The sequence below is a fragment of the Arachis hypogaea genome, chromosome 12, assembly GCF_003086295.3.
Source record: "Arachis hypogaea cultivar Tifrunner chromosome 12, arahy.Tifrunner.gnm2.J5K5, whole genome shotgun sequence".
In the NCBI taxonomy this organism is placed as follows: domain Eukaryota; kingdom Viridiplantae; phylum Streptophyta; class Magnoliopsida; order Fabales; family Fabaceae; genus Arachis; species Arachis hypogaea.
Window position 1 is genome coordinate 71,108,428 of NC_092047.1, and position 22,925 is coordinate 71,131,352.

At 40.2% G+C, this 22,925-nt stretch overlaps 1 non-coding gene across 1 annotated transcript; it reads right to left on the reverse strand.

Moving 5' to 3' along the window:
- Positions 1 to 417: 417 nt before the first annotated feature.
- LOC112731640 (small nucleolar RNA R71) lies at positions 418 to 525 on the reverse strand. The gene has a single exon (XR_003167411.1). It is a non-coding gene; the product is annotated as a small nucleolar RNA R71 (small nucleolar RNA).
- Between the last annotated feature and the right edge of the window lie 22,400 nt (positions 526 to 22,925).

Genomic DNA, 22,925 nt, shown 5'->3' on the forward strand with positions numbered 1-22,925 from the left:
ATTTTCGAACAGGCAGAGGAGATGGCAGCCGAAAATAATAATAATGTAAGGAAGATGCTTGGTGACTTTACTGCACCTAATTCCAATTTACATGGAAGAAGCATCTCCATTCCTGCCATTGGAGCAAACAACTTTGAGCTGAAACCTCAATTAGTTTCTCTAATGCAGCAGAACTGCAAGTTTCATGGACTTCCATCTGAAGATCCTTTTCAGTTCTTAACTGAATTCTTGCAGATATGTGATACTGTTAAGACTAATGGAATAGATCCTGAAGTCTACAGGCTCATGCTTTTCCCTTTTGCTGTAAGAGACAGAGCTAGATTATGGTTGGATTCTCAACCCAAAGACAGCCTGAACTCTTGGGATAAGCTGGTCACGGCTTTCTTAGCCAAGTACTTTCCTCCTCAAAAGCTGAGCAAGCTTAGAGCTGATGTTCAAACCTTCAGACAGAAAGAAGGTGAATCTCTCTATGAAGCTTGGGAAAGATACAAACAGTTGACCAAAAAGTGTCCTTCTGACATGCTTTCAGAATGGACCATCCTGGATATATTCTATGATGGTTTATCTGAGCTATCAAAGATGTCACTGGACACCTCTGCAGGTGGATCCATTCACCTAAAGAAAACGCCTGCAGAAGCTCAAGAACTCATTGACATGGTTGCTAATAACCAGTTCATGTACACTTCTGAAAGGAATCCTGTGAGCAATAGGACGCCTATGAAGAAGGGAGTTCTTGAGGTTGATACTCTGAATGCCATATTGGCTCAGAATAAAATATTGACTCAGCAAGTCAATATGATCTCTCAGAGTCTGCATGGAATGCAAGCTGCATCCAACAGTACTCAAGAGGCATCTTCTAAAGAAGAAGCCTATGATCCTGTGAACCCTGCAATAGCAGAGGTAAATTACTTAGGTGAAACTTATGGAAACACCTATAACTCAACATGGAGAAATCATCCAAATTTCTCATGGAAGGATCAAAAGCCTCAACAAGGCTTTAATAATGGTGGAAGAAACAGGTTTAGCAATAGCAAGCCTTTTCCATCATCAACTCAGCAACAGACAGAGAACTCTGAACAAAATGCTTCTAATTTAGCAAATCTAGTCTCTGATCTATCTAAGGCCACTATAAGTTTCATGAATGAAACAAGGTCTTCCATTAGAAATCTGGAAGCACAAGTGGGCCAGCTGAGTAAAAGGATCACTGAAATCCCTCCTAGTACTCTCCCAAGCAATACAGAAGAAAATCCAAAAGGAGAGTGCAAGGCCATTGACATAAGCGCCATGGCCGAACCTGAGAGGAGAGGAGAGGACGTGAATCCCAAGGAGGAAGACCTCCTGGGACGTCCAGTGACCAATAAGGAGCTTCCCTCTGAGGAACCAAAGGACTCTGAGGCTCATCTAGAGACCATAGAGATTCCATTAAACCTCCTTATGCCCTTCATGAGCTCGGCTGAGTATTCCTCTTCTAAAGAGAATGAGGATGTTACTGAAGAGCAAACTGCCAAGTTTCTTGGTGCAATCATGAAGCTGAATGCCAAATTATTTGGCATTGATGCTAGGGAAGTTGAACCTCCCTTGTTCATCAATGAACTTAGTGATCTGGATCAACTGACATTGTCTCAGAAGAGACAGGATCCTGGAAAGTTCATAATACCCTGTACCATAGGCACCATGATCTTTAAGGCTCTGTGTGACCTTGGTTCAGGAATAAACCTCATGCCCCTCTCTATAATGGAGAAACTGGGAATCTATGAGGTGCAAGCTACTAAAATCTCATTAGAGATGGCAGACAGCTCTAGAAAACAGGCTTATGGACAAGTAGAGGACGTGTTAGTAAAGGTTGAAGGCCTTTACATCCCTGCTGATTTCATAGTCCTGGATACTGGAAAGGAAGAGGATGAATCCATCATCCTAGGAAGACCTTTCCTGGCCACAGCAAGAGCTGTGATTAATGTTGACAGAGGTGAAATAGTCCTTCAATGGAATGAGAACTCCCTTGTATTCAAAACTCAAGGATCTCCCTCTGCAACCATGGAGAAGAAGCTTGAAAAGCTTCTCTCAAAGCAGAGTCAACCAGAGCCCCCACAGTCAAACTCTAAGTTTGGTGTTGGGAGGCCACAACCAAACTCTAAGTTTGGTGTTGAAATCCCATATCCAAACTCTAAGTTTGGTGTTGGAAAGTTTCAACAAAGCTCTGCACATCTGTGAGGCTCCATGAGAGCCCACTGTCAAGATATTGACATTAAAGAAGCGCTTGTTGGGAGGCAACCCAATGTTTATCTAATTCTTATTTTTATTGTTTTTCATGTTTTCTTAGGTTCATGATCATGTGGAGTCACAAAATAAATATAAAAATTAAAAACGGAATCAAAAACAGCAGAAGAAAAATCACACCCTGGAGGAGCATCTGTCTGGCGTTCAAACGCCAGAACAGAGCATAGTTCTGGCGCTGAACGCCCAGAATGGGAGCATCCTGGTGCTGAACGCCCAAAACAAGCATGGTTCTGGCGTTCAACGCCAGAAATGGCAGCAAATGGGTGTTGAACGCCCAAAATGGGCACCAACCTGGCGCTGAACGCCCAGAGTTGTGTGCGAGGGCATTTTGCATGCCTAAATTGGTGCAGGGATGTAAATGCCTTGACACCTCAAGATCTGTGGACCTCACAGAATCACCTCAGGATCTGTGGACCCCACAGGATCCCCACCTACCTCCACTCACTCTCTTCTATTCTTTCTTCTTTTGCTCAAGGGCGAGCAACATTCTAAGTTTGGTGTGGTAAAAAGCATAGCTTTTTTGTTTTTTTTTTTCATAACCATTGATGGCACCTAAGGCCAGAGAAGCCTCTAGAAAGAGGAAAGGGAAGACAAAAGCTTCCATCAAGGGTCTATAGCTCAGTGGTAGAACATTTGACTGCAAATCAAGAGATCTCTGAGATACCTCAGGGGATACATTTTCTTCCACACAATTATTGGAAGCAACTAAGGGTGGAACATCAAGAGCACTCCATCATCCTTCATGAAATCAGAGAAGATCTAAAAGCAATGAAGGAGGAGCAGCAAAGACAAGGAAGAGACATAGAAGAGCTCAAGGACATCATTAAGGTGGACTCATTCCTTGTTCTTACTTTCTCTGTTTTTCGTTTTCTATGTTATGTGCTTATCTATGTTTGTGTCTTCATTACATGATCATTAGTAGTAGTAACTATGTCTTAAAGTTATGAATGTCCTATGAATCCATCACCTCTCTTAAATAAAAAATGTTTTAATTCAAAAGAACAAGAAGTACATGAGTTTCAAATTTATCCCTGAACTTAGCTTAATTATATTGATGTGGTGACAATGCTTCTTGTTTTCTGAATGTATGCTTGAATAGTGCATATGTCTTTTGAAGTTGTTGTCTAAGAATGTTAAATATGTTGGCTCTTGAAAGAATGATGACTAGGAGACATGTTATTTGATAATCTGAAAAATCATAAAAATGATTCTTGAAGCAAGAAAAAGCAGCAAAGAACAAAGCTTGCAGAAAAAAAAATTATAGAAAGAAAAAGAAAAAGCAAGCAGAAAAAGCCAATAACCCTTAAAACCAAAAGGCAAGGGCAAATAAAAAGGATCCCAAGGCTTTGAGCATCAGTGGATAGGAGGGCCTAAAGGAATAAAATCCTGGTCTAAGCGGCTAAACCAAGCTGTCCCTAACCATGTGCTTGTGGCGTGTAGGTGTCAAGTGAAAACTTGAGACTGAGCGGTTAAAGTCAAGGTCCAAAGCAAAAAAAAAAAAGAGTGTGCTTAAGAACCCTGGACACCTCTAATTGGGGACTTTAGCAAAGCTGAGTCACAATCTGAAAAGGTTCACCCAATTATGTGTCTGTGGCATTTATGTATCCGGTGGTAATACTGGAAAACAAAGTGCTTAGGGCCACGGCCAAGACTCATAAAGAAGCTGTGTTCAAGAATCATCATACTGAACTAGGAGAGTCAATAACACTATTCGAAATCTGAAGTTCCTATAGATGCCAATCATTCTGAACCTCAATGGATAAAGTGAGATGCCAAAACTATTCAAGAGGCAAAAAGCTATAAGTCCCGCTCATATGATTGAAGCTCTGTTTCATTGATAGTTTGGAATTTGTAGTATATTCTCTTCTTTTTATCCTATTTGATTTTCAGTTGCTTGAGGACAAGCAACAATTTAAGTTTGGTGTTGTGATGAGCGGATAATTTATACGCTTTTTGGCATTGTTTTTAGTATGTTTTTAGTAGGATCTAGTTACTTTTAGGGATATTTTCATTAGTTTTTATGTTAAATTCACAATTCTGGACTTTACTATGAGTTTGTGTGTTTTTCTGTGATTTCAGGTATTTTCTGGCTGAAATTGAGGGACTTGAGCAGAAATCAGATTCAGAGGTTGAAAAAGGACTGCTGATGCTGTTGGATTCTGACCTCCCTGCACTCAAAGTAGATTTTCTGGAGCTACAGAACTCGAAATGGCGCGCTTCCAATTGCGTTGGAAAGTAGACATCCACGGCTTTCCAGAAATATATAATAGTCCATACTTTGGCCAAGAATTGACGACCTAAGCTGGCGTTCAACGCCAGCCTTCTGCCCAAATCTGGCGTCCAGCGCCAGAAAAGGATCCAAAACCAGAGTTGAACGCCCAAACTGGCACAGAAACTGGCGTTCAACTCTACAGATGGCCTCTGCACGTGCTACACTTAAGCTCAGCCCAAACACACACCAAGTGGGCCCCGGAAGTGGATTTATGCATCAATTACTTACTCATGTAAACCCTAGTGACTAGTTTATTATAAATAGGACCTTTTACTATTGTATTAGGCATCTTTTGATCATCTTAGGATCTTAGGATCATCTTTGAACGCATTGTTCTTAGATCAAGGGGGCTGGCCATCTCGGCCATGCCTGGACCTTCAGTTATGTATTTTCAACGGTAGAGTTTCTACACTCCATAGATTAAGGTGTGGAGCTCTGCTGTTCCTCAAAGACTAATGCAAAGTACTTCTGTTTTCTATTCAATTCTTCTTATTTCGCTTCTAAGATATCCATTCGCACCCAAGAACGTGATGAAGGTGATGATTATGTGTGACGCTCATCACCATTCTCCCCTATGAACGCGTGCCTAACAAATACTTCTGTTCTACATGAATTAAGCTAGAATGAGTATCTCTTAGATCTCCTAACCAGAATCTTCGTGGCGTAAGCTAGAATGATGGCGGCATTCAAGAGAATCCGGAAAGTCTAAACCTTGTCTGTGGTATTCCGAGTAGGATTCAATGATTGAATGACTGTGACGAGCTCCTAACTCGCGATTGCAGGGCGTTAGTGACAGACGCAAAAGGATAGTAAATCCTATTCCAGCATGATCGAGAACCGACAGATGAATAGCCGTGCCGTGACAGGGTGCGTGAGCATATTATTCACTGAGAGGATAAGATGAAGCCATTGACAAGGGTGATGCCTCCAGACGATTAGCCGTGCCGTGACAGGGCATTGGATCATTTTCCCGAGAGATGACCGAAAGTAGCCATTGACAGTAGTGATGTATCACATAAAGCCAGCCATGGAAAGGAGTAAGACTGATTGGATGAAGACAGCAGAAAAGCAGAGGTTCAGAGGAACGAAAAGTATCTCCATTCGCTTATCTGAAATTCCTACCAACGATTTACATAAGTATTTCTATCCCTTCTTTTATTTATTATTCGAAAACACCCTTATCACTTTATATCTGCCTGACTGAGATTTGCAAGGTGACCATAGCTTGCTTCATACCAACAATCTCCGTGGGATTCGACCCTTACTCACGTAAGGTATTACTTGGACGACCTAATGCACTTGCTGGTTAGTTGAACGGAGTTGTGTCCACATATAGAGCCACAATGAGGATTCAATACAATTATATATTGTTAATCACACACAAGTACAAAGAACGTGGAACACAATTTCGTGCACCAGTATTCCGAGTAGGATCTTGGATGGGATGACTGTGACGAGCTTCAAACTCGCGAGTGTTGGGTGTAGTGACAGACGAAAAAGGATAAATGGATCCTATTCCAACATGAGTGAGAACCGACAGATGATTAGCTGTGCGGTGACAGCGCATTTGGACCATTTTCACTGAGAGGACGGACGGTAGCCATTGACAAGGGTGATCCCCCAACATACATCTTGCCATGGAAAGGAGTATGAAGGATTGAATGAAGACAGTAGGAAAGCAGAGATTCAGAAGCAACAAGCATCTCCATACGCTTATCTGAAATCCCACCAATGAATTACATAAGTATTTCTATCTTATTTTATGCTTTATTTATATTTTGATTATCAAAACCTCATAACCATTCGAATCTGCCTGACTGAGATTTACAACATGACCATAGCTTGCTTTAAGCCGACAATCTCCGTGGGATCGACCCTTACTCACGTAAGGTATTACTTGGACGACCCAATGCACTTGTTGGTCAGTTACACGGAATTGTGAAGAAGTCTTGAGATCACGTTTACCAACACCATGTTTTTGGCGCTATAGCCAGGGAATGAATAATCACGATTTTGCGTACCAGGGTCTTCTCTGGGCCTTTGGACGCTGGGCTCTGCTCTTTGGGCGCTGGACGCCTGGAAGGGGCATGAAGCTGGTGTTGGACGCCAATTTTGGGCCTTCTAATTCGAAGCAAGGTATAGACTATTATATATTGCTAGAAAGCTCTAGAAGTCAGCTTTTCGTAGCCATTGAGAGCGATCCAATTGGACTTTTGTAACTCCAGAAAAGCTCTTTCGAATGCAGGCAGGTCAGATATGGACAATATCTATAGTGCTTTCTCATTCTCTGAATTAGACTTCTGCTCCAGCTCCTCAATTTCAGCCAGAAATTACCTGAAATTGTCCAAAAATACAAAAACTCATAGTAGAATCTAAAAATGTGAATTTAACACTAAAACCTATAAAAACTTAATAAAAACTAAATAAAAATTACTAAAAACTATATGAAAGTAATGCCAAAAAGCGTATAAAATATCCGCTCATCAATTACTCTCGGTTATATTTGTATTTGGAATTAAACTTTGGTGTTGGGATTTAATTTCCAGTTTGGACTATACTACCAACGAAGTGATTCTTGTTTTGAGAAATTCTAAACCGGCACAAATCCTACACATCAAGTTTTTTGCGCCGTTGTCGAGGAGCTAGTGCAATGGGTGCCATGATTTTGGTTGTTGTGAATATGTGAATAGTGTGAATAGATACTTTTTGGGTTGTTTGTTTGCTTTCTTTAGTAATTAGGATTTTGCTTCTTTTCTTAATTGATGCCTATTGTTTTATATTTTCTCATTTTCTCTATGAGTTATCACCCTCTTGGTTTGGAGTATGGTTGTGATCATTTTGTAGGGCTTGATAACTTCAATTTTGGATTGCACCATGAGATGGAAAATTTGATTGAGGAAAGAACAACCTCCTCCATACTACAATGAGCAAAACCCTCCCCAATATGCATACCTAAACCAAGGATATTGTGGATTTAACTTTGATTATACACCCTCACCACCATATGCCTATAACCCATACCCCCAACATAATCCTCAATCACCACATTTTTAAACACCACACCAATACCATCATCCTCCTCCTTACATACTACCTCAAGATACTCATCAACATGAATCACCTCTCACATATACAACCTTTCCTCCAAACAATGAAATCCCTTTTTCACCACAATATGGAGTTCTCCAACCCTTGTCCCAAGAATAACAAGAGCTTTAAGCTTTCCTCCAAGAGCAAGAAGAATCCGAAGAACTCAAGGGCAACTCATGGCTACCATAGCCGAAGTGGTGAACGTTTAGTCCTTCTACGCTCATCCGATCAAGGCACACCTCTTGAAGAATTTAAAGGTTCGACTAAAGGGTGTAATGAGGAGGAGAACGTAGAACCTCAAGGGAGAGAAGAAGGGTTAGAGCATGAATTGCAACAAGAGGAAGAAAAGGAAGTATTTGAACTGGAAGAGGTAAAAGGAAAATTGAGGGAGATTAACCAAGATGTGGATTCCATCATTGAAGATTTTTTGTCCACATTGGTCAATTCCCTCAATGATCTCGATGAACCTTCCCCCCTTGGATTGGAAGAAGAGGTTGATGTGGACTTCACACAACCTCCAAAGTATGACTTAAGGGATGAAGAAGAGGAGGAAGAGATTGGTGAGGAAGGAATTGACAACCAAGAGGTGAAATCTACAAGAGTAACTCCATTCAAGGAGCAAATTGAGTGGGTGCCAATTTCACCGATGAATTTCATTAGCCCACATCAATATGCTATCTTAGAGTCGGACCATCAACTTAAGATCCTTCTTGGGTTATTGCATGGTAGAGGAAGGGGTGTTAGATGCCAAGTGAATCCAAGGTTCTTCAAGAAAGCCAATTCAAGCTTTGGAATTTAAGCATAGTGTAAAGCACAATTGACTAGTTTCCGAAAACTGTTGGGGTACTTTAAGGGTAATTTGAGAGTTTGTCCATCCGGCTTGAAGCATAGAGATCAACAAGAAGGTGAACGAGAAACTAGAACATGGGATCCCGGAGGAGCTTCGAAGTGCAAGCTTGGATGGAGATTCAAGGAGGAATGGAAACATAAGCCACCCTAACAAGAGTCTCTTCAAAAAGTCCAAATTAAGGAATATAAACCAAATTGCTAGGTGGGAGACACCTCCACCATGGTAACATCTTTCTTACCCTCTCCTTGTTTATAGTCTTAGTTTATTGCATTTTTGTTTGTCTTGGTTAACTTAGGATTAGCTTAATTTTGAGCTTATCTAGGTTAATCTTTGTATAGATCATGCATTTATGGATTTCTAGATGTTTGGGATTGAAATTTTGTTGAGCTAAGGTTTAATACCTTAAATTTTAAAAGAAAATTTTTTGGAAAAATAGGGCATTGTGCGCATGCACACCCTTGTGCGTGCGCACACCTATCTGCTCTGCCCCTATTGGGAGCGCTCGCACCCCTCTGAGCATGCGCATCCCAGTCTTTTTCGCCCTGTGTTGTGCGTACGCACACCAACCCCTATTTGTGCATTCTATGCGCATGCACCCCCATGTGCGTATGCACAGCCTTTTGCATCCCTTCTGTTGGGAGCGCTCGCACCTTTTTGTGCGTGCGCACCTCAGCCATTTTTGACCTCGTGCGTACACGCACCTTTGTGTGCATGCACACATGATCCTTTCTCTTTTATTAAAAAAAAGTTCTCTGTGCGCGCGCACAACCCTGTGCGTGCACACATTTCCTAATTCCCTCTCTGCTGAAAGTGCTCGCACACTCTCATGCGCCCACATGCCCCCATTTTTCACCTAGTGTGCATACACACACATGCATGTGCATACGCACAAGTGCTGTTTTGGGCAAATTTTTTATTGCACTTTGAGTGAAGCCCTAACGCACTTCCGCCCCCTCTATCCCTCTCTTCTCTTGCTTTTGCCCTATTTTCTACTTATCCTAGTTAGTTTTAATTGCATCTCATTTTGATTTTAGTAATTATATTAGTTTTGGTTTAGTTATTTGTTAATTAAATAAGTTGCAAGTGTTTGATTGATGTTGATTGGGTTGCTTCTTGCTTGAAATTTGACGTAATTCTTGATGAATATGTGCACTAAGTATCAAGTCTTTGTTTGATTGCCTAAAGGAATTTTGAGTTTGATTCATATGTTGTAGCTTCCATATGCATTAGACTATATCCTTGTTTGGCAACTTAATCATGTGCACCTTATATCATCGTTGATGTTATATAAAATTGGATTTCATCAATGCACTTATACTTTGCCTTAAATTACTGCCACTTAAATGAATTTGCACATTTACATTTTGTTGCATAATAGGTGAAATTTTTATAAGTGCAAATTGAATTAAGTTAATTGAGTTGAATTACTTGTTCATCATGCTTCTCATATAATCACATAACAAGATACTTGTTTGTTTTTAATGTTTTGTATTTGTTTGAGTGACTTGACTTGATTCTTATCAAGCTTGCCACTTTCTGCAACAAGTACCTGTACCATGTGACTATCTCATTATGTTTAAGGATGAGCAAGTAGTTTTCTTTTCATCATAGAATTGGTTATTGTTGATTGTGCCATTTTCTATTCATCTTGCGCTTTCACTTGCACAACTTCAATATCCAATATCTCATATATTCAATTCACTTTAGTTGTGGTTACTGGTGCACGAATTGTAAACCACACTTTTCACAACTCGTACCACTAAATAGCAAGTGTACTGGGTCGTCCAAGTAATACCTTACGTGAGTAAGGGTCGATCCCACGGAGATTGTCGGCTTGAAGCAAGCTAGGGTTATTTTGTAATTCTTAGTCAGGAAATCAATGATAAGAGTGATTATATTTATGAAGAGTAAAAAGCATAAATTAAATAGTACTTGTTATGCAGTAATGGAGAACATATTGAGGTTTTGGAGATGCTCTGTCTTCTGAATCTCTGCTTTCCTACTGTCTTCTTCTTCACGCATGCAGGTCTCCTTCCATGGCAAGCTGTATGTTGGTGGATCACCGTTGTCAATAGCTACCATCCGTCCTCTCAGTGAAAATGGTCTAAATGCGCTGTCATCGCACGGTTAATCATCTGTCGGTTCTCACTCATGTTGGAATAGGATCCATTGATCCTTTTGCGTCTGTCACTACGCCCAGCACTTGTGAGTTTGAAGCTCGTCACAGTCATTCCATCCCAGATCCTACTCGAAATACCACAGATAAGGTTTAGACTTTTCGGATCTCATGAATGGCTCCCAATAATCCTAGCCTATACCACGAAGACTCTGATCATGAACCAAGAGACTAAGAGATACACACTCAATCTAAGGTAGAACGGAAGTGGTTGTCAGGCATGCGTTCATAGGTTGAGAATGATGATGGGTGTCACGGATCATCACATTCATCACGGTTAAGTACAAGCGAGTATCTTAGAATAGAAACAAGCGTGATTGAATAGAAAACAGAAGTAATTGCATTAATTCATCGAGACACAGCAGAGCTCCTCACCCCCAACCATGGGGTTTAGAGACTCATGCCGTCAGAAATACAATATAAAATGTGTAAAATGTCATGAGGTACAAAATAAATTTCTACAAGTTGTTTAAATACTAAACTAGTAACCTAGGTTTACAGAAAATGAGTAAACTACGATAGATAGTGCAGAAATCCACTTCCGGGGCCCACTTGATGTGTGCTGGGGCTGAGACTTGAGCTTTACACGTGCCTAGGCAGTTTCTGGAGTTAAACGCCAGGTTGTAACCTGCTTTGGGCGTTTAACTCCAACTTGTAACCTGTTTCTAGCGTTTAACGCCAGAATGGAACATGGAACTGGCGTTAAACGCCAGTTTATGTCATTTATCTTTGAGCAAAGTATGGACTATTATATATTGCTGGAAAGCTCTGGATGTCTACTTTCCAACGCAATTAAGAGCACGCCAATTGGTCTTCTGTAACTCCAGAAAATCCATTTCGAGTGCAGGGAGGTCAGAATCCAACAGCATCTGCAGTCCTTTTTCAGCCTCTAAATCAGATTTTTGCTCAGGTCCCTCAATTTCAGCCAGAAAATACTTGAATTCATAGAAAAACACACAAACTCATAGTAAAATCTAGAAATGTGAATTTTGAATAAAAGCTAATAAAAATATACTAAAAAGTAATTAAAATATGCTAAAAACTACTTAAAAATAATGCCAAAAAGCGTATAAATTATCCGTTCATCACAACACCAAACTTAAATTGTTGCTTGTCCCCAAGCAACTGAAAATCAAATAGGATAAAAAGAGGAGAATAAACAATGAATTCCAAACTTATCAATGAACTTAGTTCTAATTAGATGAGCGGGACTTGTAGCCTTTTTGCTTCTGAATAGTTTTGGCATCTCACTTTATCCTTTGAAGCTCAGGATGACTGGCATCTATAGGAACTCAGAATTTAGATAGTGTTATTGATTCTCCAAATTCAGTATGTTGATTCTTGAACACAGCTACTTTATGAGTCTTGGCCTTGGCCCTAAGCGCTTTATTTTCCAGTATTACCACCGGATACATAAATGCCACAGACACATAACTGGGTGAACCTTTTCAGATTGTGACTCAGCTTTGCTAACGCCCCCAATTAGAGGTGTCCAGAGTTCTTAAGCACACTCTTTTTGCTTTGGACCTCGACTTTAACCGCTCAGTCTCAAGCTTTTCACTTGACACCTTCACGCCACAAGCACATGGTTAGGGACAGCTTGGTTTAGCCGCTTAGGCCAAGCTTTTATTCCTTCGGGCCCTCCTATCCATTAATGCTCAAAGCCTTCGATCCTTTTTATTTTATCCTTGCCTTATGGTTTAAAGGATTACTGGCTTTTTGCTCTTGTCTTTTGGTTTAAAGAGCTCTTGGCTTTTTTTGCTTGCTTTTTCTTTTTCTTTCTTTTTTTTTTTTGCCATTTTTTTCGCAAGCTTTTGCTTTTCACTACTTTTTCTTGCTTCAAGAATCAATTTTATGATTTTTCAGATTATCAAATAACATTTCTCCTTTTTCATCATTCTTTCAAGAGCCAACAATTTTAACATTCATAAACAACAAATTCAAAAATATGCACTGTTCAAGCATTTATTCAGAGAAACAAAAAGTATTGTCACCACATCAAAATAATTAAACTAAGAAAGGTGATGAAAAACAGAAAAAATAAAGATACTAGACACTAATGATTAAAAACATTATTCATTTAAGAAAGGTGATGGATTCATAGGACATTCATAGCTTTAAGTCATAGACACTAGACACTAATGATCATGTAATAAAGACACCAACATAAATAAGCATAAAGCATAGAGAACAAAAACAGAAAAAATAAATAGACAAAGAGATTAAGGAATGGGTCCACCTTAGTAAGGGTGGCGTCTTCTTCCTCTTGAAGAACCAATGGTGCTCTTGAGCTCCTCTATGTCTCTTCCTTGCCTTTGTTGCTCCTCCCTCATAGCTCTTTGATCTTCTCTAATCTCATGGAAGGTGCCATATGGTTATGGAAAATTAAAAAGCGGGGCTTTTTCCACACCAAACTTAAAATGTTTGCTCGTCCTCGAGCAAAAGAAGAAAGAAAGGAGGAGATGGAGATGTGTGGTGGGTTCGGCCAAGGAAGGGTGATAGTGTGTATGAGGGGTTTATGATGGATGAATGTGAGTGGTGAAGATAGTATGGAAAAGAGGGTAGGGTAGGTGGGGATCCTGTGGGGTCCACAGATCCTGAGGGATCAAGGACCTAGCATCCCTGCTCCATTTAGGCGTGTAAATGCCCTTAGATTGCAATCCTGGCGTTTAACGCCAGACTACTGCTTGTTTCTGGCATTAAAGGCTAGCTTTTCTCCCTTTCTTGGTGTTAAACGCCAACTTGATGCTCTGTTCTGGCGTTAAACGCCAGTCTGGTGCTTGTTTCTGGCGTTTAACGCCAGCTTGATGCTTCTTTCTGGCGTTAAACGCTAGTCTGATGCTTCTTACTGGCGTTTAAACGCCAGTAAGCTCTTCCTCTAGGGTGAGCTATTTTTAATGCTGTTTTTTATTTTTCAGTTATTTTTGTGACTTCACATGATCATCAACCTAAAGAAAACATAAAATAGCAATGGAAAATAAATAGATATAATTAAATAACATTGGGTTGCCTCCCAACAAGCACTCTTTTAATGTCAATAGCTTGACAGTGAGCTCTTACGAAGCCTCACAGATAATTAGAGCAGGGTTGGGGCCTCTCAACACTAAACTTAGAGTTTGGTTGTGGCCTCCCAACACCAAACTTAGAGTTTGAAAGTGGGGGTTTTGTTTGACTCTGTATTGAGAGAAGATTTTCATGCTTCCTCTCCATGGTTACAGAAGGAGAACTTTGAGTCTTATAGTTTGCAATGTCTGCAAACCACGGAGCTTCCTGAATAGCAAACAATTGCTCATCCGGAAAGGTTTCAGAGATCTCAGTAGGAGGGAGGGATGCTCCTGCTACTTGTTCTATCTGGGACCGGTGATCAGCTACTTGATTCTCTGTCCCTTTTCTGTCTCTTATTTCTATATCAAACTCTTGCAGAAGCAACACCCATTTTATGAGCCTGGGCTTTGAATCCTGCTTTGTGAGTAGATATTTAAAAGCAGCATGGTCAGTGTACACAATCACTTTGGATCCTACTTAGTATGATTTAAACTTGTCAATGGCATAAACCACTGCAAGTAATTCTTTTTCTATGGTTGTGTAATTTTTCTGGGCATTATTTAAAACACGGCTAGCATAATAAATGACATGCAGAAGCTTGTTATGCCTCTGTCCCAATACTGCACCAATGGCATGGTCACTGGCATCACACATTAGTTCGAATGGTAATGTCCAATCTGGTGCAGAAATAACTGGTGCTGTAACCAGCTTAGCTTTCAGAGTTTCAAACGCCTGCAGACACTCTGTGTCAAACACAAATGGCGTGTCAGCAGCTAGCAGATTGCTCAGAGGTTTTGTAATTTTTGAAAAATTCTTTATAAACCTCCTACTGCATGCCCCAGAAAGCTTCTGATTGCATTAACATTGGCAGGTAGTGGTAATTTTTCAATTACTTCCACTTTAGATTGATCCACCTCTATTCCCTTGTTTGAAATTTTATGCCCAAAGACAATTCCTTCAGTCACCATAAAGTGACATTTTTTCTAGTTTAAAACTATGTTGGTCTCTTGGCATCTTTTCAAAACAAGTGCTAGATGGTTAAGGCAGGTGATGACAAGTCATCTTAGCCTATTTTAACTAGTCTTTTTCTTTTGTTTTCATTAGAATTATGCACTTTCTTGAACCATAAGTGATGCATGCATAAACTAGTTATGCCACGATTTAGGAAATTGCACGATCGGCAAAATTCCTTCCGGCAAGTGCACCGGTTATCGTCAAGTAAAAACTCACAATAGAGTGAGGTCGAATCCCACAAGGATTGGTTGAGTGAGCAATTCAGATTAGAAGTGTGTTCTAGTTGAGCGGAATCAAGATTTAGATGAGAATTGCGGAATGTAAAATTGGCGGGAAACGTAAATGACAAGAAATTGAAATGACAAGGAATTTAAATGGCGGAATCTTAAATTGCATGAATTAAAGAGCAGAAGCTAAATTGCTGAAAATTAAAAGGGAATGGGGGTGATTGCATGAATTGATTTGCAGAATGTAAAAAGAAGTGGAAATCAGAAATGGGGAATTCATTGGGTTATAGGAGATATTGAGATCTCCGAATCAAAACATGTTTATCTCTTCCTCAACCAATGCGTTCATTGAATTTTGCTTGGCAATCTTATATGATTGGATCCCAATCCCTTGGCTCACCAATTCTCTCTAAAAACAAACAAATTCCCAATCCCTTGGTTTAAATGTTCATAAGAAGAGATGATGCTCGATCACTGATTATACCACACAGTTTCATGAACCACAATTTGGTAGGATTACATGTCACAATATCCATCCAAACCCCAATCCAATTCACTGTGAGAAAGCTTCTCTAGCATGAATCCTCCATTCCTTTCCCAAGGTTCCGAAGGATTCCAATTATGGGTAGTTTCTTTCCCAAGACAACTACCCAATGGAATTAGATCGAGAAGCTTTCTAACAAAATTCAAGAGAAAAGATTGAAGAAGAAGATAAACTATTATTGATTCATTGAATTACAATAGAGCTCCCTAACCCAATGAAAGGGGGTTTAGTGAGTCATAGCTCTGAATTCAATTACAAAGATATGAAAACTAGCAAAATGAGAAGGTAAAAGTCCCCCCTAACTTAAATTCTATCCTATTTATACACTTTCTATATTGAGCTTCTGTTGTGTTTCTTGGGCTTTGAGGCCTCTCCCTGCTTTCCTTTTGCTTTGGGTTTATGATCCATAATCTTGATGAGGCTGCTGATCCAAATTCTGTAACATTCATTGAGCCAACTTAGTGATAATCAAATAATAATACATGACTCAACAAATTGAAATTTCAGACTCATCAATCCTTCAGGCCCAATCCCATAAACCATGATATTCAATTGGGTTTCATACCAGAGTAAGTTTAAGTTAATGTTTGTGCTCAAAGACTAACTTAAACCGCAATATTTTTGGCCCAGAAACCTTTTCCAAGAGTGGCGTTTAAGTTGCAGTTTAAGCTTAAACTGCAGCTTAAACGCCAGACACTTCCAGTGAAGCCTTTTGTAGAAGCACGTTTAAGCTTCAGTTTAAGGTTAAACTGAAGCTTAAACGTGGAAATGGAAGATGGCAGCCCTGGAGAGTCATGTAGTCGAACACGTTTAAGCTTCAGTTTAAGGTTAAACTGAAGCTTAAACGTGGAGATAGGAAGGGCAGCCCTGGAGGTCGAACACGTTTAAGCTCCAGTTTAAGGTTAAACTGGAGCTTAAACGTGGAAGAGGAGAAAGCCATCCTGGAGGTCGAACACGTTTAAGCTCCAGTTTAAGGTTAAACTGGAGCTTAAACGTGGAAGAGGAGAAAGGTAGCCCTGGAGGTGTCGAACACGTTTAAGCTCCAGTTTGAGGTTAAACTGGAGCTTAAACGTGGAAATGGAGAGAGCAACCCTAGAGGAGAAAACTTGGTCGAACACGTTTAAGCTCCAGTTTAAGGTTAAACTGGAGCTTAAACGTGGAAATGGCTCCCTGGTGCTTTTCCCATTTCTGGCGTTTAACCTCCAGTTTAAGGTTAAACTGGAGGTTAAACGTGGAACTCTTCCTGAGTGGCATTCTCATTCTGGCGTTTAACCTCCAGTTTAAGGTTAAACTGGAGGTTAAACTTCAATTCCAGCATTTCTTAGCCTTCATGATTCTGGCGTTTAAGCTCCAGTTTAGGCTTAAACTGGAACTTAAACTCCACATGTGATATTCAAGCTTCCTTTATTGATTTTGTTGCTTCCTTGCTTAGCCTCTTCTTCCCTGAAATCATCCAAACAATTGCATCAAAGTCTTGCAAAATTTCATGAGAAATCTTCCATTCATAGCATTCAAGTAATATAACTAAAACTCATGGAATTTTGCATCAAAATCATACTGTTTGGATGGTTCATTGCTTTGTTATTCATTTAACCATTCTTGGTTACTTAAAGCTCAAGAAAATGCATAAAACTACTAAAACTAACAGAAAAATGCTAGTGAAACTAGCCTAAGATGCCTTGGCATCAATAAGCAAGCTAATTGGGTAGATTTTCATGTTTCCTTTGATTTAATCAACCATGTATGAATTCATGCTATTTCATGAGGTTTTATACTATAATTGTCACATATTATGAAAGAATGAATATCTCATGATTTTAAGCATAGCTTTGATGTGTTTGGTTGATTAATGATAGGTGAAGAAAGCTTGGAGAAAGGTTGAAGCAAGAAAGAATAGCTAGGAGTAAAGAGAAGACAATGGAATAAGTGAAATTGAACCAGGAAGCAAAAAGCTGGACCTAAAGTTAGCCTCAAACTTTTGCACAAACTTTTGGGTGAAAAGTTAGCCCCAACGTTAGCCCCTAACTTTTGGGCTAACGTTGGAACTTGAAAATCACTCCCTGGGTACCAAAAGTTTGCGCCAACGTTAGCCCCTAACTTTGAGGCTAACGTTGGCACATGAAAATCACCCCTGGGCACCAAAAGTTTGCGCCAACATTAGCCCCTAACTTTGAGGCTAACGTTGGCATGAGAAAAACACCCCTGGGCACCAAAAGTTTGCACCAACGTTAGCCCCTAACTTTGAGACTAACGTTGGCATGAGAAAAACACTCCCTGGGCACCAAAAGTTTGCGCCAACGTTAGCCCCTAACTTTGAGGCTAACGTTGGCACATGAAAACTACAAGGGGAGGAGCAAAAGTTTGCACCAACGTTAGCCCCTAACTTTTGGGCTAACGTTGGCGCCACAAGTGCACCAAGGAAGGCTAACATTGGTGCAAAAGTTAGACCCCTAACTTTTGCACCAACGTGAGTATCAGCAAGTTATGTTGGCTGATATGAAAAGTTGGACCAAAAGTTAGACCCTAACTTTTGCTCCAACTTTTGGTCCAACTTTTGCAAAACTCCAACCCGGTTCAATTGGTTCACTTTGGTTCTTCTCCAAACTTCAAGAGCAATCAACCAAGGCCTCTTTCAACCCAATTCTACCAAGAGCAAAGGCCCAACTCAAGGCTTGAAGATCATTTGAAGAAAGTGTATAAATAGAATAGAATTCAAGTTCTTCAGAGAGCTTTCTCTTTTGAATTTTCATAATAGTTTTCGGAGAGCTTTGGATATTGAGTGATCTTTAATTTCTTTGTCTTGGGGAAGGAGAATTCACTCTCTTCCTCTTAGTTTTATTGCTTTCAATTTCTATTACAATTGTCTTGGATCTTGGGTTGAAGAATTGAAGAAATTCTGTTTCAATCTCATCCTTGGATCTCTCTGTTTATTTACTGCTTAATTGAATTTCAGTTTGGGTTAATTGTTCTTCATCTACTTTCTTTGCAATTTACTTTTCCCTTGCAATTGTTCTTGTTGGATCAAGGAAGGTAGTGAGATCTAGACCTGGTTTTCTAGTCTCTGGACCCCTGAGATCTGAAATTCCAATTTACATTCTGTTTTTGCTTTTCATGTTCATTTACTTGTTTTGCTTCAGATCCGATTCAACACAAACACTCTTTTACTTTTCTGTTTGATGCAATTTATTTTTCCTTGTTTAAATTCTGCAAATCCAATCCCCAATTCCCTTTACAATTCCAGCCGTTTACATTTCTTGCACTTTAAGATTCCGCAATTTACATTTCTTGCATTCTAAGTTTCTGCCATTTAATTTCTTGTTCTTTAAGATTCAGCACTTTAATTTCTTGCTCTCTTTAACTTCATGCAATTTACCCATTCCCTTTACTTTCCATGCAATTTAATTTCTGCAAATCACAAATCACTCAACCAAATCTTGATTCGCTTGACTAAATTAACCACTAAGCTAAAATTGCTCAATCCTTCAATCCCTGTGGGATCGACCTCACTCCCGTGAGTTTTTATTACTTGATGCGACCCGGTACACTTGCCGGTTAGATTTGTGTGTTTTGGGAGAAATTCATTTTTCCACCAAAATACTCATCAAGTTTTTGGTGCCGTTGCCGGGGATTGATTAGATTGACAATGATTAAGTGAGGTGGTAATCTAGATCAAGCACTTTTTCTTTAATTTTGATTAACCCACTAACTGTTTGATTTTTTGCTCAAACTAACTAATACTTTAATCTAGCAGTAGATTGAAGTGTCACTGGTTTTGTGCATTTCTCATGCTCTGCTTGTATGTCAGGTATAAGAAGAACCACACCCAATTTTCATGAACAAGACGAAAGAACTCTCAGGAGGTTAAGAAGAGCTGAAAGGGGGAAAAACATTGTTGGAGAAGAGGAATCAGACGAAGAATTCCAAGAGATGGAGGAACATTCAACCAATCCACCAGGTGGAGCAGACAACAATAATGACAATCCACCCCAGAGGAGAGTTTTGGCTTCCTATACCTTTGCAAATCCTAGACATTGTGGGAGCAGCATCTTGGCTCCAAATGTCAATGCTAACAATTTTGAACTCAAGCCACAACTCATCACTTTGGTTCAGAACAATTGCTCTTTTGGTGGAGGACCACTTGAAGACCCACACCAACATTTGTCCACTTTCTTGAGGATATGCAACACTGTCAAAACTAATGGAGTGCCTCCTGACAGTTACAAACTGATGCTATTCCCATTTTCTCTGAGGGACAAGGCCACTCAATGGTTGGAATCTTTTCCAAGGGACAGCATCAACAACTGGGATGATTTGGTAACCAAGTTTCTCACCAAGTTTTACCCACCTCAGAGGATTATAAGGTTGAAGGCTGAGGTACAAACATTTACACAAATGGAGGCTGAACCCATCTATGAGGCATGGGAGAGGTACAAGGCTCTAATCAGGAAATGTCCCCCTGCCATGTTTAATGAGTGGGAGAAGCTGCAGAACTTCTATGAAGGCTTAACACTGAAATCCCAGGAAGCTTTGGATCATTCAGCTGGAGGTTCCTTGCAACTCATGAAAACTACAGAGGAGGCCCAAGAACTCATTGATATGGTGGCCAACAACCAATATTTCTTTGCTCATCAAAGAGGCCGCCAACCATCACAAGGAGAGGAGTAATGGAACTAGAAGGAGTGGATTCAATCCTGGCTCAAAACAAATTAATGCAGCAGCAAATTCAACAACAATTTGAGCAAATGACCAAAAGGATTGATGGCCTCCAAGTTGCAGCAGTTAACACCAGCCAACCATCAGCCACATGGGGGCAAAATGAAGAAATCCAAGAGGAGCAACAGCAGGAACAAGTCCAGTACATGCATTCAAGCCCAAATGAATTCTATGGTGATACCTACAACCCCTCATGGAAAAATCACCCCAACCTCAGATGGGGAGACACTCACAACCAAAACCAACACCCATGGCAGAGGAACTCAAACCAAAACAACCCAAGAAACAACCAAAACTACAACCAGCAGCAGACTAACCAAAACACATACAGAAAACCTCAAAACAACTACCCTAATCTCAACCAGTACCAATCCAATAACCAACCCACCAACCAAAATGCCTATCATCCACCACCCACATCTCACAACCCACCACAAGCACCACCTGAACCTCAAAGACTCACCAACTTAGAGACCTTGATAGAGAAAATGATGAAACACCAGGAAATAACAAACAAAAACCATGAAGCATCATTAAAGAGCCTAGAGAGGCAGATTGGGCAACTCTCCAAGCAAGTATCTGTTGAGAGACCTTCAAACTCACTGCCCAGTGACACAATCCCAAATCCCAAGGAGGAATGCAAGGCAATACAATTAAGGAGTGGGAGAACATTGATAAGCAACAATGACACTGCAAAGAAACAAGCAGAGAACATCAAAGAACCAACAGAGGATGAGAAGCAAGCAAAGGACGATGAAGCTAAGGAGCAAGTTGTGATGCCAAACAAAAGCACTGAGAAACTTAAAAGAAGGACAACCAGCTACATAGCTCAAAGAAAGTGGCTCAGGGACAGCAGCAATTAGGAAAGAGCATCACACCTCCACTGCCTTATCCCCAGAGGTTCAACAAGGACGTTAAAGACCAGCATTTTCACAAATTCCTTGAGATTTTTAAGAAGCTGGAAATCAATATTCCCTTGGCTGAAGCACTTAAGCAAATGCCTCTATATTCCAAGTTTCTGAAGGATCTTATCAACAAGAAAAGAAGTTGGCTTGAGAAGGAAACCGTATTACTCACCGAGGAATGCAGTGCTGTAATTCAACGGGGTATTCCACCAAAACTTAAGGATCCGGGAAGCTTTGTAGTCTCATGCACTATTGGCAAGATAATTCTCAACAAGGCTCTCTGTGACCTGGGTGCCAGCATCAATTTAATGCCTCTCTCAATGATGAGAAAACTTGCAATAGAAGAGCTTAAACCCACCAGGATGTCATTAGTCATGGCTGACAGATCAATCAAGACACCCAGTGGAATTGTGGAGAATCTGTTAGTGAAGGTTGGGGAGTTTATTTTCCCAGCAGATTTTGTAATTTTGGATACTGAAGAAGAAGAAAACAACTCAATCATTCTGGGAAGGCCATTTCTACACACAGCAAGGGCCATCATTGATGTAGAAAAAGGAGAAATGATCTTCAGGGTCCATAATGAACAAATGGTCATAAATGTGTTCAAATCAATGCAATACGTTCCTGAGCAAGAGGATTACGTAAGAGTGGATATGATAGACAGTTTGGTGGAAGAAATATTGGAAGAAAATCTTCAAGAGCAAGAAGGAAATCAAGGGGCAACAGAGGAACAAGTGACTGAGACCACTACTGAGCCAGATGAAAGACAATACAAGAAGGAAGATGTACGAAAACAAGAACTGAAACCTTTACCAACCCATCTCAAATATGCATTCCTTGGCACATCGGAAAGCTTCCCAGTGATCATAAATTCATCCCTGACAAAGAAGGAAGAGGGAGAACTTCTTGATGTACTCAAAGCCCACAAAGATGCTTTGGGATGGACCATTGATGACCTGAAAGGTATCAGACCTGCAGTGTGTATGCATAAAATCCTCTTGGAAGACAATTCCAAACCAGTGGTTCAACCTCAAAGGAGACTAAATCTCACAATGAAGGAAGTTGTCCAAAAGGAAGTAATGAAGTTGTGGAATGCAGGGATAATCTTCCCAATATCTGACAGCCCATGGGTGAGCCCGGTTCAAGTTGTACCAAAAAAGGAGGAATGACGGTCATCACTAATGAGAAGAATGAGTTGATTCCTACTAGAACAGTGACTGGATGGAGGATGTGCATAGACTATAGAAGGTTGAATGATGCGACCAGAAAGGACCACTTCCCTCTCCCATTCATTGATCAAATGCTGAAAAGGTTGGCCGGCCATGCATATTATTGCTTTTTGGATGGATATTCTGGGTATAATCAAATCGTGGTGGACCCCAAGGATCAAGAGAAGACTGCCTTTACATGTCCATTTGGAGTCTTTGCATACCGAAGGATGCCCTTTGGGCTTTGCAACGCCCCTGCCACATTTCAAAGGTGTATGCTATCCATCTTCTCTGATATGGTTGAAAAGTTTCTAGAGGTCTTCATGGATGACTTCTCTGTTTTTGGTGATAATTTCAATGCTTGCCTGAACCATTTAACCCTTGTCTTGAAACGGTGCCAAGAAACTAATTTGGTTTTAAACTGGGAGAAATGCCATTTCATGGTACCCGAAGGGATTGTTCTTGGCCATAAAGTTTCAAGAAAAGGGATAGAGGTTGATAAGGCAAAGGTTGAGATCATAGAAAAACTCCCTCCACCAATTAATATGAAATCTGTTAGAAGTTTCTTGGGGCATGCCGGATTTTACAGAAGGTTTATCAAGGA